The sequence below is a fragment of the Palaemon carinicauda genome, chromosome 2 (assembly GCF_036898095.1).
Source record: "Palaemon carinicauda isolate YSFRI2023 chromosome 2, ASM3689809v2, whole genome shotgun sequence".
Lineage (NCBI taxonomy): Eukaryota > Metazoa > Arthropoda > Malacostraca > Decapoda > Palaemonidae > Palaemon > Palaemon carinicauda.
In genome coordinates, this window is record NC_090726.1 from 715867 (window position 1) to 730910 (window position 15044).

Here is a 15044-nt window from a genome sequence, read left to right on the forward strand (position 1 = left end):
TGTTCACCAATTCTTTACTGTTTATGCCCAGTCAGTTGTTATGTTGTTAATCTAGGATTTTCAATATGCATATGTGAGAAAGATTTATTTTCCTTTTCATTTGCATATGGATATCAATTAATCTTCACTGAACTGTGAACGTTATAAATATAGTTTTGTATTTCGTAACTTGAATTCTTATTGATTAAAGAATGAAAAGTACTGGGTTTCCTTTTTTAATATAAAAATGTGTTAATTTTCAGTGTTAATGACATTTGAAATTTAGAAAAATAGGAACCGAAATTGATCACTTATAATTTCTTTTTCTACTCGGACTAAATTGCGCTCTTTGTTTCACTTTCTTCAACTCATTGTTAATAAAGGAAAGTCTTATAATTCATATTCATTGATGAAGATTAAATAATATTTATGTAGATTTAATATAGAAAAATAAAAAGAATAAGTCATTAATCAGAAGGATATTTATGACATAAAAGAATTTCTAAAATGAAAAAGAAAATCAATGAATGAAACAAACATGCGCCAACAGAGCTCCCAAGAAACCTCTCATCTTCACCTAAAGGGGAATAAGAAAAAAAAACCCTTTAAATACTTAATTAAAGATCTCCAACTGCTGTCAATCCAAGAATTGGGGAATAAGTTCAGTTTCTCGAGTAAGTCTTCCGGGAATACTGGTAAATTAGAGAATTAAAAGAGGAAGATGTGAAATGCATGAAAGGATGAAATTTAAGACTAGGAACAGGAAGAGAGATATTAGCTGGAAGGGTAACAAAGGTGAATGACGTTTTACGAAGGGGAGTGTAGTATGCTGAGAGAGAGAGAGAGAGAGAGAGAGAGAGAGAGAGAGACAGATGCATATGAATTAGACGCAGACAAAGACAGAGAAAGACATACAGTATATAATATATTTATACTTATATGCGTATATGTACATTATATTAAATATATATATATATATATATATATATACATCTATATATACACACATATATATATATATATATATATATAAATATATATATATATATATATATATAAATGTAAGTATATATATATGTATATATATATATATATATATATACGTATATATATATATATATATATATAGATAGATAGATAGATAGATAGAGAGAGAGAGAGAGAGAGAGAGAGAGAGAGAGAGAGAGAGAATATAGGGATTTAGATTACCCCTTCTATCTTGGCCTTGGCTTTACTCGTCTCTCCCTGAAATCTATTCGTCTGCGAACTTCTTCTTCTTCTTTGTCTACATCTTTTCCCATTCCTATGTGGGGTCGTTGTTTCTGGTCAGCTTTCTCCATCTACATCTGTCCCACACCTCATCACTGGTTAATCACTTTGATCGAAGATCATCCTTGATACAGTCCACCCACCTTCGCTTGGGTCTCCCTCACCTTCTCGTTCCCTGTACCTCCATTTCCATCACTCTCCTCCCAATATACTGCTCATCTCTGTTCATTACATGACTATACCACCTCAGTGTACTTTCTTGGATCTTATCTGATAGTTTTCTAACTCCTGTGGTACCCCTAATTACCTCATTCCGTATCTTATCTTTTCTTGTCACCCCACACATCCATCTCAACATTCTCATCTCTGCCACATCCATCTACTTCTCTTCTGTCTTCTTTATTGTCTACGTCTCCGCTCCATACATCATTGCCGGTCTCACAACTGTCCTGTGTACTTTACCTTTCAACTTAACCCCTATTTTCCTGTCGCATAGTACTCCACGCACTTTTTTTCAAATTCTTCTATCCTGCTTGTATTTTGTGGTTTATTTCTGCCCCCAGATCACCGTCCTCTGCATCTGTTGATCCTAAATACCTGAAATTTTCAACTCTCTTCAATCTCTCTCCTTGTAAACTAACTCCCCATTATCGCCATTTTTCAATCTCAAATACTGTGTCTTTATCCTGCTGATCGTCAATCCTTTTTTTAACCGTCTTACTTCCTTTTTAGTTTTAATGTGCGTAAACATTGTACTCTTACTTATTTGCTTCTCATACAAACATTAACTCACCAACCCTCTGAAACGAAAGGTATTTGTTTATGTTTCCCATATCTATAAAGTATATCTAGTCTGCGTATTACTAATGATTACTTTGCAAAGTATATTGAATAAATAGAAGTCTTCTATTTTTATAGTTAATCTATGAAAGATCTATTCTAATATTGCTGCTGTCCTTAAAATGTTATTTTAATTGTTCATAACTTCTCTTGTAGTTTATTATTTTCCTTTTTTTTTCCTTTTCTCACTGGCTATTTTTCCCAGCTGCAGCATTGGCTTTATAGCTTCCTGCATTTTCAACTAGGGTTGTAGCGTAACGTAGCTAATAATAATAATAATAATAATAATAATAATAATAATAATAATAATAATAATAATAATAATAATAATAATAATAATTTTAAACGATCATTAAAACTTAATGAAACTGATAAAACAGAAATTTGCATGACTATTTCTTATTAGATATGAGAAAATCATAGTGTTCTATGGTTTTCAGTTGGTGATCTTATATTTTTTAAAATAGTCTTAACTTTAGTATTATTATTATTATTATTATTATTATTATTATTATTATTATTATTATTATTATTATTATTATTATTATTATAATAATAATATTACTATTATTATTATTATTACTTTCTAAGCTACAACCCTAGTTGGAAAAACAGGATGCCATAAGCCACGGGGCTCCAAGAGGGAAAATAGCCTAGTGAGGAAAGGGAACAGGAAAAATAAGATGTTTTAAAAACAGTAACATTAAAATAAATATTTCCTATATAAGCTATGAAAACTTTAACAAATTAAGTGGAAGGGAAATAAGAAAGAATAAGTTTATATAAGTTAAAATGATAATGGATTTTGAATGATAAAAAAAAAAAACTTTTGAGTCGCGCTATTTTTATCATGAAAAGCAAGAGAGAGAGGCAAGAATTCTTCTTTTTTTATTGAAGAAAAAGTACAAAGCGGGTAATACTGTTGAAACACTCTTTTGCCTACAGGGAAGTACTGATCCGAAGACTATGTACAACAGTTTTCTATCCATTTTCTATAGGTTAAAAATAAAGTTTTCTGTCGTAGACTTTTTGCGTTATATGGAAAAGTTATATGTTAAATGCATTTTCATATTCAAAGGATATATTTTTATTTTAGAGTTAAGGAATAGTATATTTCTCCTATTTGTTGTTGACGTTAGACATATTTACTCTTAATATATATCATCTACTCATGGATATGAAGAACGTTTTCTTTTGAAAATTAAGTTATAAATAAATTTCTGCTTTATCCTTCAAGTTAGCTATTTGTTATTTTTTTTCATGGGATTCTAATCATGGAACAACATATATTTCATAACTTACCTTGACATTTGAAGGCTTTTATTATGATATTTGCTTTCATTCTATATCAAAACATAAGTATTAACTGTTTGATAAAAACCATAAACAGCAGAATATCAAAATTATAATAAATATCCAGATTATAACTTATTGTGTATGAAATATTTCATGCAACAATAATAAATCTCATTGTTTTATTCGTATGGCAGCTGGACATGAATTCCATTAATAATCAAAATGGCATTGAAACGTCGCGATTTTACTAAAGCAATTACTTTAAGATAGGAAATAAAGAGAAAAATCTGGCAAAATGGCGTAATTGTGAATTATATCTAAAAAATGAATAATTGTGCATATTTTCATCTATGAAAAATTAATAATTGAACAACCATACACAAAAATCACACATACATACATACATATGTATGTATGTATGTATGTATGTATGTATAATATTAAAATTTCTAATATCAATACAGGAATACAAGAAAGGAAAGGATCTTTGTGGATATCAACTAGTAAATTATTTGGAATATATTTGTATTATCAAGTAGAAGTTTACGGTTATCAAGAAAATATTAATGTCTCTATTGATAATAATTAGATTATTAAAATAAGTTAGGATTCTCTCTTTTTTTCCTTTTAACCAGAATTTTGAATATTTGGATTTCCTATCTTTTCCCATAAGACATTTTAGTTAATTTCTGTAAGAACAGGAAAAAGATTATCATAATGATATCGTTTTAAGATGTAAAATATTTCCTAAGTTGAAGTTTGGTATACAACTAAAAAATAAAATAACATATTTCAAAATCATACTCCCTCTCTCTCTCTCTCTCTCTCTCTCTCTCTCTCTCCTCGGCGTCAATGACCTTTGATGTCAAGATGCCAGAAAACTTAAAAATCAATCAATCAATCAATTTTTTCTCTCTCTCTCTCTCTCTCTCTCTCTCTCTCTCTCTCTCTCTATGCACTTCGAAAAAGATCGGTTTGAATCCTTCATATATAATGAAAGCAAGCCTTGTCCTTGATTTGTTTTCTTCATGTCCCATAACTTATTCTCGAATATCGTAATAATATCCTCATCTTGGTTATATACAGGGAGCACATTAACCCGGTCACTCAGTGATGCATAATCAAGCTGAAGTTTATTCTAGTATCTAATATCACGCACAGCTGCATCGTTTTAGTTAAGGGAAATTAGAAAAGTTTTGGGTAGTGATTTATGCCCAAGAAAACTTAATTACACTCATTTAGGAGATAATTAGATATTCTCTCTCTCTCTCTCTCTCTCTCTCTCTCTCTCTCTCTGTATATATATATATATATATATATATATTCCATATGTATATATCCATGCATATACAGTATATACTACATGTGTGCATGCACACACAAATGTATATATATATATATATATATATATGTATATATATACATGTACATATATATATGTATATATATATACATATATGTACATATATATATATATATATATATGTATACATATATATATATATATATACATATATTTATATATATATATTCCATATGTATATATCCATGCATATACAGTATATACTACATGTTTGCATGCACACACATGTACTGTACAGTATATATATATATATATATATATATATATATATATATATATATTATATATATATATATATATATATACTGTATATATACATATATACACACACACATATATATATATATATATATATATGTGTGTGTGTGTGTGTGTGTGTGTGCATTGACATACGACTTTGTCCAGGAATTCCTGGATAGTTAGTGGGTCCTTTGAATGGACAAATAGTACTGCATTGGGTCCTCCTCTGGTTACGGCTCATTTTCTGTTTCCCTATACATGCACGGAATAGGCTGGCCTATTCTTTATAATGTTTTTTTCTTTACTCATAGACCTGAGAATGTTAAGATAAGAACAAGAATATTTTTTCACCCATCGGGTTAAAATGCACTGTAATTTTTCCACTTGATAATGGGAGAAAAGACTTTAGTTATGGTAAGCAGTTCGTCCAGGAGGACACTCCAAAATCCAACCATTGATCTCTAGTCCTGGGTTGTGTCATAGCTTCTGTACCATGGTCTTCCAATGTCTTACGATTGAGTTCTTTTGCTTGAAGGTACACTTAGACACACTATTCTATGTTTCCTAATTTCATTTCCTCATTGTACTATTTTCCTTGTGTGAGCGCTTGGGCATATAACTTCCTGCTTTTCCAACTATGGTTGCAGAGTAACTACTACTACTACTACTACTACTACTACTACTACTACTACTACTACTAATAATAATAATAATAATAATAATAATAATAATATAATTAATGATAAAGGTGGTGTTTAAATGCTAAATCAATTTGGTTTCTAAGCAAGTCAATAGTGCTTGATCTAAATGATCCAGATAAGGATTTGAAAATGATTGAGATTGGTGAGTTGTAGCTTGGTAAAAAATTACAACTTAACCTAACTGGACCCAAGTCCTATAGCAAGCAGTTACTGGCCCACGTTAGCCTTTTTGGCATCGAGGTCAGCAACTAACTGACAGTTTAATCCACGTATGAGGGGTTTAATTCACTGAATTGTCCCCGTCAGTGCCGGGTTGTACTTTAGTAAACAATCATAACTCCATCTTCAAGTTGTCTCTCGTTGCACCATCCCTGCCAGGTTGCAATTAAAGCAATTCCTCTGTCAAGATGTAAATTGGCCTAAAATACGAATCATTCCAAGCAATGCCATTAGAAGCAACATCTTGAATAAGGGTAATTAGGCCACACACGTTTCAGACGTGCTGTGAAACAGTCAACGACATTCCGCCAGTAACAAGTTATGATCGTTTTCATTATATGTTCACCGTGTCTGCATGCAAGGCAATTTACTATGATATTCAGGGAATGTAATCGGAGCAAGATTGGTTATTCGACCAGGCTCTTATCATTTCCATGAGGCGCCCCCTTCTCTCTCTCTCTCTCTCTCTCTCTCTCTCTCTCTCTCTCTCTCTCTCTCTCTGTTTTGCCTGACTGGTTCTTTTTTGGATGAGGTGGTATGAAACCTAATTTTTTTTTTACGGGTCGCTAAAATTTTGTAGTGATAAGTTACGGTATGAGAACTAGAACAACAAGAATTTGTTCCTTCCATTCTATATTCAAGATCTCTTCTTATCAATCAATGGTAAGTTATTCAGTATATTGGTAAAGAATTACCATACATTTCAAGGTCAGGTAACACCAAAAAATCTAGTATTTACAAAGGAAGTTATATTACTTTTATAAATTAAATCTGTTATTATGCTATGACCCAGTTTGTTTTAAGAGTTTTTACCTTGTTATATATACACTAGTAAACTATGATATACCACTATAAAGAAAATAACTTACAAAATATATATTCTTCAAAATCAAACAATTCAATGACGGCAGCAAGTACTTATACTCTTGTAAGATTCATGCATGAGTATCCATACTATCTAGCATTTAAAATGTTGAATATAATCATTCTTATTAGATAGCATATGACTTTCATTTGACATATGCATCAAAATTTTTCCCAAACATTCCTATCCAGGAAGATTTTACATCAGAACGAAGAAAATCCATAACTTTGTAACACCATCCAGAGACTGCAGTTTGTAGTTTGCTGATACTGTATTTAAAGAAGAGGATATGGTTAAAAAGAACCTAAAGCTAAGTTTTCTCATAAGAAAGTGTGAGTTATTTCAACATATTTAAATATCTGAATTGTTGTATTTATTCATGTTTAGTGAGAGAAAACAACCTATCCAGAAAGTGAACTGGTGAAAGTTGGGAGATAGGGACTGGATTTAGTCAATATATAAGAGGAGAAAGGATAAATATGTCTTCATATAATATCCCCAGAGAATTTTATGGATTTTCCTTTTGGTTTATAATTTTTTATCAATATCACACCCTAGGTATGTTTGCCGGTTAGTCATTTGAATATCAGGTTTTACGTGTTGTAAGCTAGTTTTAAAAAGAAATATAAACATTAGATATAGCTCATGAAAATTCTTTATATCTATAATAATAATTTTGCAATAATAATACTGATTAGCAATTGCATTGTTCAAAAATAGTAAGAGAATAATCATTATAGACAATATTCATATAAAAGTAATATAACTCTTTCAAATTCATCATTATCCCTATGCATCATGCTATAAAAACAGTTGCTGTGAATGTCTATATGTCAAGAAGCCTAAAAAAAAAAAAAAAAAAAAAGAAAAAAAAAAAAAAAAAAATCTCTCTCTCTCTCTCTCTCTCTCTCTCTCTCTCTCTCTCTCTCTGTCGGTGATAGGAATCTGCTCGAGATTCAATTTCAGCCTACCTTATCTTCAAACATCTACGCGTAATGAAGAATTATTCATGAAACTCTGGTATCAGGGGAATTCCTCCCATATTCTTGTCTGGTGATATATCACCTTTCCATTATATTCGAAGATTCATAATGCTATTAGCTTTTCCATTTCCCTTCCCAGAAGAAAAATATTTCATCTCGACTTTTCCAATTAAGTGTTTTTGTTTTCTAAATTGTTCTATAGATTAGCGATACAATCGACTTCTATACCACAGTGTATATACATACATGTATACAAATTCGCCTAGAGAAATGCACACAAACAGATTAATATGCTCTTATATCCTTTGTTTATATATATATATATATATATATATATATATGTATATATATATGTATATATATATATATATAATGTATGTATGTATGTACTGTATGTGTGTATGTATGTATGTATGTATGTATGTATGTAAACAAACAAACGTATGCATATATATATATATATATATATATATATACTCTTGTGTTCTATAAATAGAGTTTTTTTTCCATTCAAATGTTGTTTATATTTTAGAGTTCTTTTTTATAAACAAGACTCCAATGCAAATTAGAAATACTAAAAAAATCTGCAACATTATTTGTACTGAGGATTTCATTGTATGCTAATTTATACCGTTTTGACATTTCTCATATTTTTCTTTCATCATAGGCTTTAGATATAGGAACGCACATACACATACACACACACAAAGCACACACGATTTAGAAATTATACAAGAACACTTCTTTTAGAAAAACTCCTATTCGAAATTGAGGAAAGTATGATATACCCACATTTCTGAAGAAGCTCATCATTTTCCTCCAGCCCTGCTTCTGGCGTCATGGGTAAGTGAGCTGGACCCAGTATTTCTTATTCAATGACTCTATGAAGAAGGAGACTGCTCATATCCTGAGCGATGTTTGTAGTTGAGTTGATTAAATTCCGCATTTATGGATCATATGATAATAAAACCGGTAATGTAAAAGTAATAATAATGATAATAATAATATCGATAATAAGTGTACAGTAATGATATTCGTGATAAGGGGATAATTATTAAGATAAAATGGATAATGATAATTATTGCATATTGTAATAATAATAGGAATAATGAATTAGAACCACAAGATAATGATTATCTAAGAAATAGTATATCATAGCATTCTAATACTATGCACTTTTATTTTGTCACAATTAATTATGCTTTTAAAAGCATATATCTTTGAAATTTAAGGTATTATTCGAAAACCTGGTCTTTGCTAATTGTTACAAGGTGGTTTAGCAAGACTATAGAACTTTTTCTTTTCCGGCTTCTATGATGAGTATTCAATGCCTTCTGGAACCTTTGTTAACATAATAGTATTTTTATTTGTTACTATAAAATTAATATTACTTTTATGTCCCAAGACAAAGATTCAAATAATAACACAGAATTTTAAGGATACAATGTATGCACAGAATATTAAGTGTACAGACTATGTACAAATGAATATTTTTGTTGGACATACGGCAATTGTACACTGTCGATATAATTACATATTATATTTATAAAAACGGTAAAAATGGATATGAGACCTTTGAAAGTCAATTTGTCATTTTGAATTAAAAAGAATAACATAATAGAGTAATAGTAGTTATTGCATTACTAAACATACCTTCGACATATTTGTTGAATAAACATGAGCTTGTTATTCAATTGTAACATGTAACACCGCATTAAGGAAACCGTAGACTTCTCAGAGGAGAACTAAACGTCTGTCGGCGAGAAACGTCATATTAGCTTTAACTGGCAATGGCCTTTGCAGCTTGGATTCTACTCTGGAGATTTCCATTGATTGCAACGACGAAAGTGGAATCACAAACAACTCCCAACCTTTGTTCCTGATTAGATTTGAGCGTCAAGCATTAAATTGGAATTCAGCTCTCAGGATTCCATTTTGTCTAACGGATCAGAAACAATTATATCATTTAGGCTGATTTAGGGTTTTCACTTTGGAGAATGTGTTTAGCTTCTCTCCTGAATAAATGTTCAGTAATGTTTAACTGGACAGGGTTATATATAATATTGTTAGCAAAATTCATAAGTAAAAATACCAGGAAGATTTTTTAAAACAATTAAATATGATTGAAAGATTGATAACAGTATTTAGTATAGGCGAAAACCAGATGGGATGATATGCATGACTTCAATTGTAATACGAAATTCGTGTTTTTACGACTACCGTATATTATATATGCATATATATTCACACACACACATTATATATATATATAAATATATATATATATATATATATATATATATCAGTATTTACAATATAACAAAACATATTTGCCTTATTCATTATTTATTATTTATCCTAGCTATAAGTTATCAAAGCAAACTATAAGGATCCTAAAGGATACAAAGCTACAATAATCACCTTTAAATATACTAATAGGTATAGCCAAAGTCATGCTTAACTGGCGTGTGGATTTTAAAGAATATTACAAGTCATGGGTCTTGCTAAATAACTATTCACACCGATCAATTAGTATGTCTTTTATTAATTTGCGTATATTATACATGGAGAAACAGCGAACACATTGTAATAAAGTAACCTTTATAATGCTATTCCTTTTTTTGTAATGAATTTTGATCATTCATAGAAGTTACAGTTATCAATTCTAAAAAAAAGACGTATCAATGAAATTATGGATTTTTAGAATGAAAGACATAAAATTAAGTAGCAATGAAAAGGTTTTAGTTAATATTAAAGCCAAAACAAGTTCAATATTATTCGGATTAGATGGAGATGGATGGTTAACAGAAGGTAATCTAAAGACTTACTCATAATAGTGATTTTTAAACATCCAAGTCACGAGGTGAAATGCATGATTCCTAGTTAGCAACTGGAAAAAAATGTTTGACGATAATGTTAATCATAATAATGATAATTATAGTTCCTACATAATTTGTGATGAATGTAGTTTGTTAGTTTGTATATTTATTTAATATAGATGATAATTTGATAAGCCGACATAAAGTATTGTATTTACCTGTAAGTCTGTTCGGCGGCATTTTTACTTCCCAAGCTAAAGATCCCCAGTTCAAGTCTCGGTTGAGGACGAAGAAATGAGCCTCACTGTATAAAAACCTAATTTATCACTGTTGACCTAATCAGGCGAGCTTGGAAGCAAGGTTGATACAATTTGAAGCAAAGAACAACATCCCAAAAAGACTACCACCTAAATGGCATCAATTTCTTATTAGAAAAAAAGAAGTTGGAAAAAAACAACAACATGAAACGTATATGTAAAACTAAATAAAAAAAAAGTAATAAATTAAGCGTTAAAATACATTCTAATGTTTTTTTTTTTTTTAATCTTGAATATAAAACAATATATGTGTCTTTTAAAAATATGCTATATTTCTGCTCATATATTGAATTAGGGAGTGCAGTCATTTTATAAGAATGCAATTTGTATTCGTGATGCTTTTTTACACAGATGATGACAGTGAATAAATGGAAGGAGATGATTGTATAAAACACCCCGACAATAAATAGGTAATACATATTGATAGAAAATCAGTACTGTTTTGAGGTTAATAAACATTTTGAGAATAGGGGTAATGGTTTCAATAAAATATTCAGTAAAATTATTAGTGGTATCTGAAGTTGATACGTTTTCCCGTAGGCTAATTTGCGAGTCAATTACTTCCTATTTGAAAAATTTCTTTTAATATCATGAGTGTATTTCTTATTATTAATTGATCTCCAGATACAGTAGAAATGAAAATACATTAGATTTAAAAAATATATATATCTTAAATATAATCTATATCTTGTTCCAAAATATAAACAACAAATGAAATGTGAACTATTAACTCCAAGTCCATTAGCTTAATGAGAACTACAAATTACCCTTTTTTGTAAAACATTGAAATATTTAATGACATTATAACACTTTATAGCTGTGGTTTGATTGATCATGAACATGTCCATGGAATTGAAATAAAATATTACGTCATGATTTGTATTTATTAAAAGTTTGTGTATGGATATCCAGGTTTGTGTGCATGCCTGTTTATGGAAAGAAATCTTTATTAAGTTATGAGTATTATGTAGTTGATAATTGTGCTACTCTCTCTCTCTCTCTCTCTCTCTCTCTCTCTCTCTCTCTCTCTCTCTCTCTCTCTCACATATATATATATATATATATATATATATATTTATATATATATACACATATATATATATGTATATATATACATATATATATATATATATATATATTATATATATTTATATGTAATATACTGTATATATATATATATGTATATATATATATATATATATATATGTATATATATACATATATATATATATATATATATGTGTGTGTGTATATATATATATATATATTTATATATATATATATATATATATATAAATATATATATATGTATACACACACACATATATATATATATATATATATATTTATATATATATATATATATATATGTGTGTGTGTATATATATATATATATATGTACATATATATATGTATATATATATATATATATATATGAATATATATATATATATATATATATATATATGCATACGAGAGAGAGAGAGAGAGAGGAGAGAGAGAGAGAGAGAGAAAGAGAGAGAGAGAGAGAGAGAGAGAGAGAGAGAGAGAGAGGAGAGAGAGAGAGAGAGAAAGAAAACAACTTGATGTTGAGTAGCAAAGAAGCGTAGATATATAGAGAGTAGCGGATCCTTTCAGCCTGATTTAAATTCATTTTTCGAGTATCAAAATCTAGAGCGTCTTAGACTTAGGGCCTTTTTATATGCAATAACCAAAATCGAACGATGCTCTCTCGGATGCATTCAATTTTTATATAGAACCTGTTTTTAAAGCTGCCTTTTCCCAAGAGGCCACCGCCAAACTCTTGCTGTGGCTGCCTGATGCATTTTTTTATGACTGTATATTGCATGCTCCTGGTATAACCTACAGTAGACTCAAGTGTTAGTTTTTTTTTTTTTATTTTCATTATTTTTATCAGACTACTGTTAACCCTCTTATATTTTCATGATTAATAAAAACATGAAATAAAAAAAAATAGACTTCTATAGAACTTGTAAATTACTGTCTAAAAACGACCATATTAACCAGATTTTATCGAAATTGGAAAGGAGAAAATGTTGGTCTTATAATTGAAATAGCCCAATTTTCCCATAAAATGAATTGTGACCTTAAAACATTGAATGAATGATTTTGGGTTTTCTGGCATGAAAGAAAAAATTTACTTCTATAGAACTTGTAAATTATTCTTGTCCAGTTTCTTTTTGTTAGTTATATTGTATTTAAATATAATACTCTGTCTTTAAGAATTATGTTGGTAAGAATGTTTAAATATCTTCCTTGTTGGGACGTTGGAACAAGTCTTTAAAAAGGGATAAGGTTTCTTTGCCCCATTTCCTTTTCAGGTAACGGCTTATTGCAGTAAGTATAAGTAAAATATTTCTAAGAAGATTAGAGCCTTAAAAAATCTTCAACAAGACTTGAATACTGTACATTTATAGAGTATACAACACCAACAAATGCAGCCCTTTCTAGTCCACTGGAGGACAAAAGCCTCTGACCTGTCCTTATTCATATCTGGGTTTTGACCTGTCTTCATCACCGCGCTGGCCACTGTGAATTGATGATGGTGGGAAACTTTACTCTGGTCGCTCACAGCAAAGCTAACTAGCATGGATGGTCTGATTAGTATCCTGCAGTAGTGCTGATTATGGTGATACACAAACACTTAAGGTATCCCTACTCAAAAAGGGATATAACAGAAGAAAAGCTATAATTTCTGCATATTTGGTTTAACCGATGCATTATAGATTAAAGAATCCTCAAGCCAGCAGTACACAATTTTTTTTTCTCTTTATATGCTTATACAGAATGACAATCAGCAGTACCCCTCTGCACACCATCTTAACTTAGCCGTATCTCTCTTACACTGTTGTACTTCCTGGGTATTTGAGTCTTGTTCTCCAATAAGTCTTTCGTTTTAACTATCTATCAAAATCTTCCCAAAAATTATAAATTCTGCTCATTATTGGCTCTTATTAAACCATTTTTGTTAATTATTTGCTTTGTATACTGATTTATAATTTAAAATACTGCAACGTTTATAATTCCTAGGCTATTCGAAAATCCTTATGGTAACAATTCTTGAAACGCATATAAGAAAACAGTTCATCTCTATCTTCAGTCCTCTCTCTTTCATTCACACTGAATGTCCCCAAATCACCTCCTGCTCGTAAAATGGCCTGACATTTCCTTCGAACAATCCCAGCTTGAGTCGCCAAGAAAATCCAGGTCTCTTTATGATCTATTGGTAAAGATTGATGCATTTCTATCTCTTTTGTAATCATATCATGGCGCCTCCAATTTGCTCTAAAATATACAAATATTAAACATTTACTTTCATGCCTCATTCATACTATCATTGTTTGCTTTATCTTCTCAACTGAAAATTATTCTCAAATATGAGTTCGAACATAAGCGACAAGGAAGTGAAAGAAACTCGTAGAAAAAGACATGTTGATTACCACTTTAGACTGAAAGGAAGAATTGTGCTTCTGTTTTTGGCTGTTTTGGAAAGAGGTTTTTCTTTGGGTTCTTATTTTTTTTTTCGAGCATTTGGTATATATGATCAACAATATTTATGTAGCTATTATTATATATCACATATATATGAATTTATGTAAGTTATATTTTGTGAATAATTTATTATAGCATTCATGCCAAGCTTATAGTAAGGTTTTATAAGCTTTTACTGCTTTAATACGTTTTTTTCATAATATCTATAGTAGTATATGGGTGTGGTTCTCTAAACTAATTCATTTAATTCAAGATAAAAATACTCAGACAATGAACACTTAATTCGTTTGATTTTGCGTCTTCAATTGAAATACATAAACATTTATATAAATATACACAGTATATATATATATATATATATATATATATATATACATAAATATATATATATATATATATATATATATATATATGTATATACTGTATATATATATGTGTGTATACATATATAAATGAATAAATATTCGTCTATCTATCTATCTATACATATATACATGTAGAGGGAATCATGCATATATATATACACATACACACATACACACACACACACACACATATATATATATATATATATATATACATATATATATATATATATATATATGTCTACTGTATATCAGCAGTATATGTTTGTATGTAT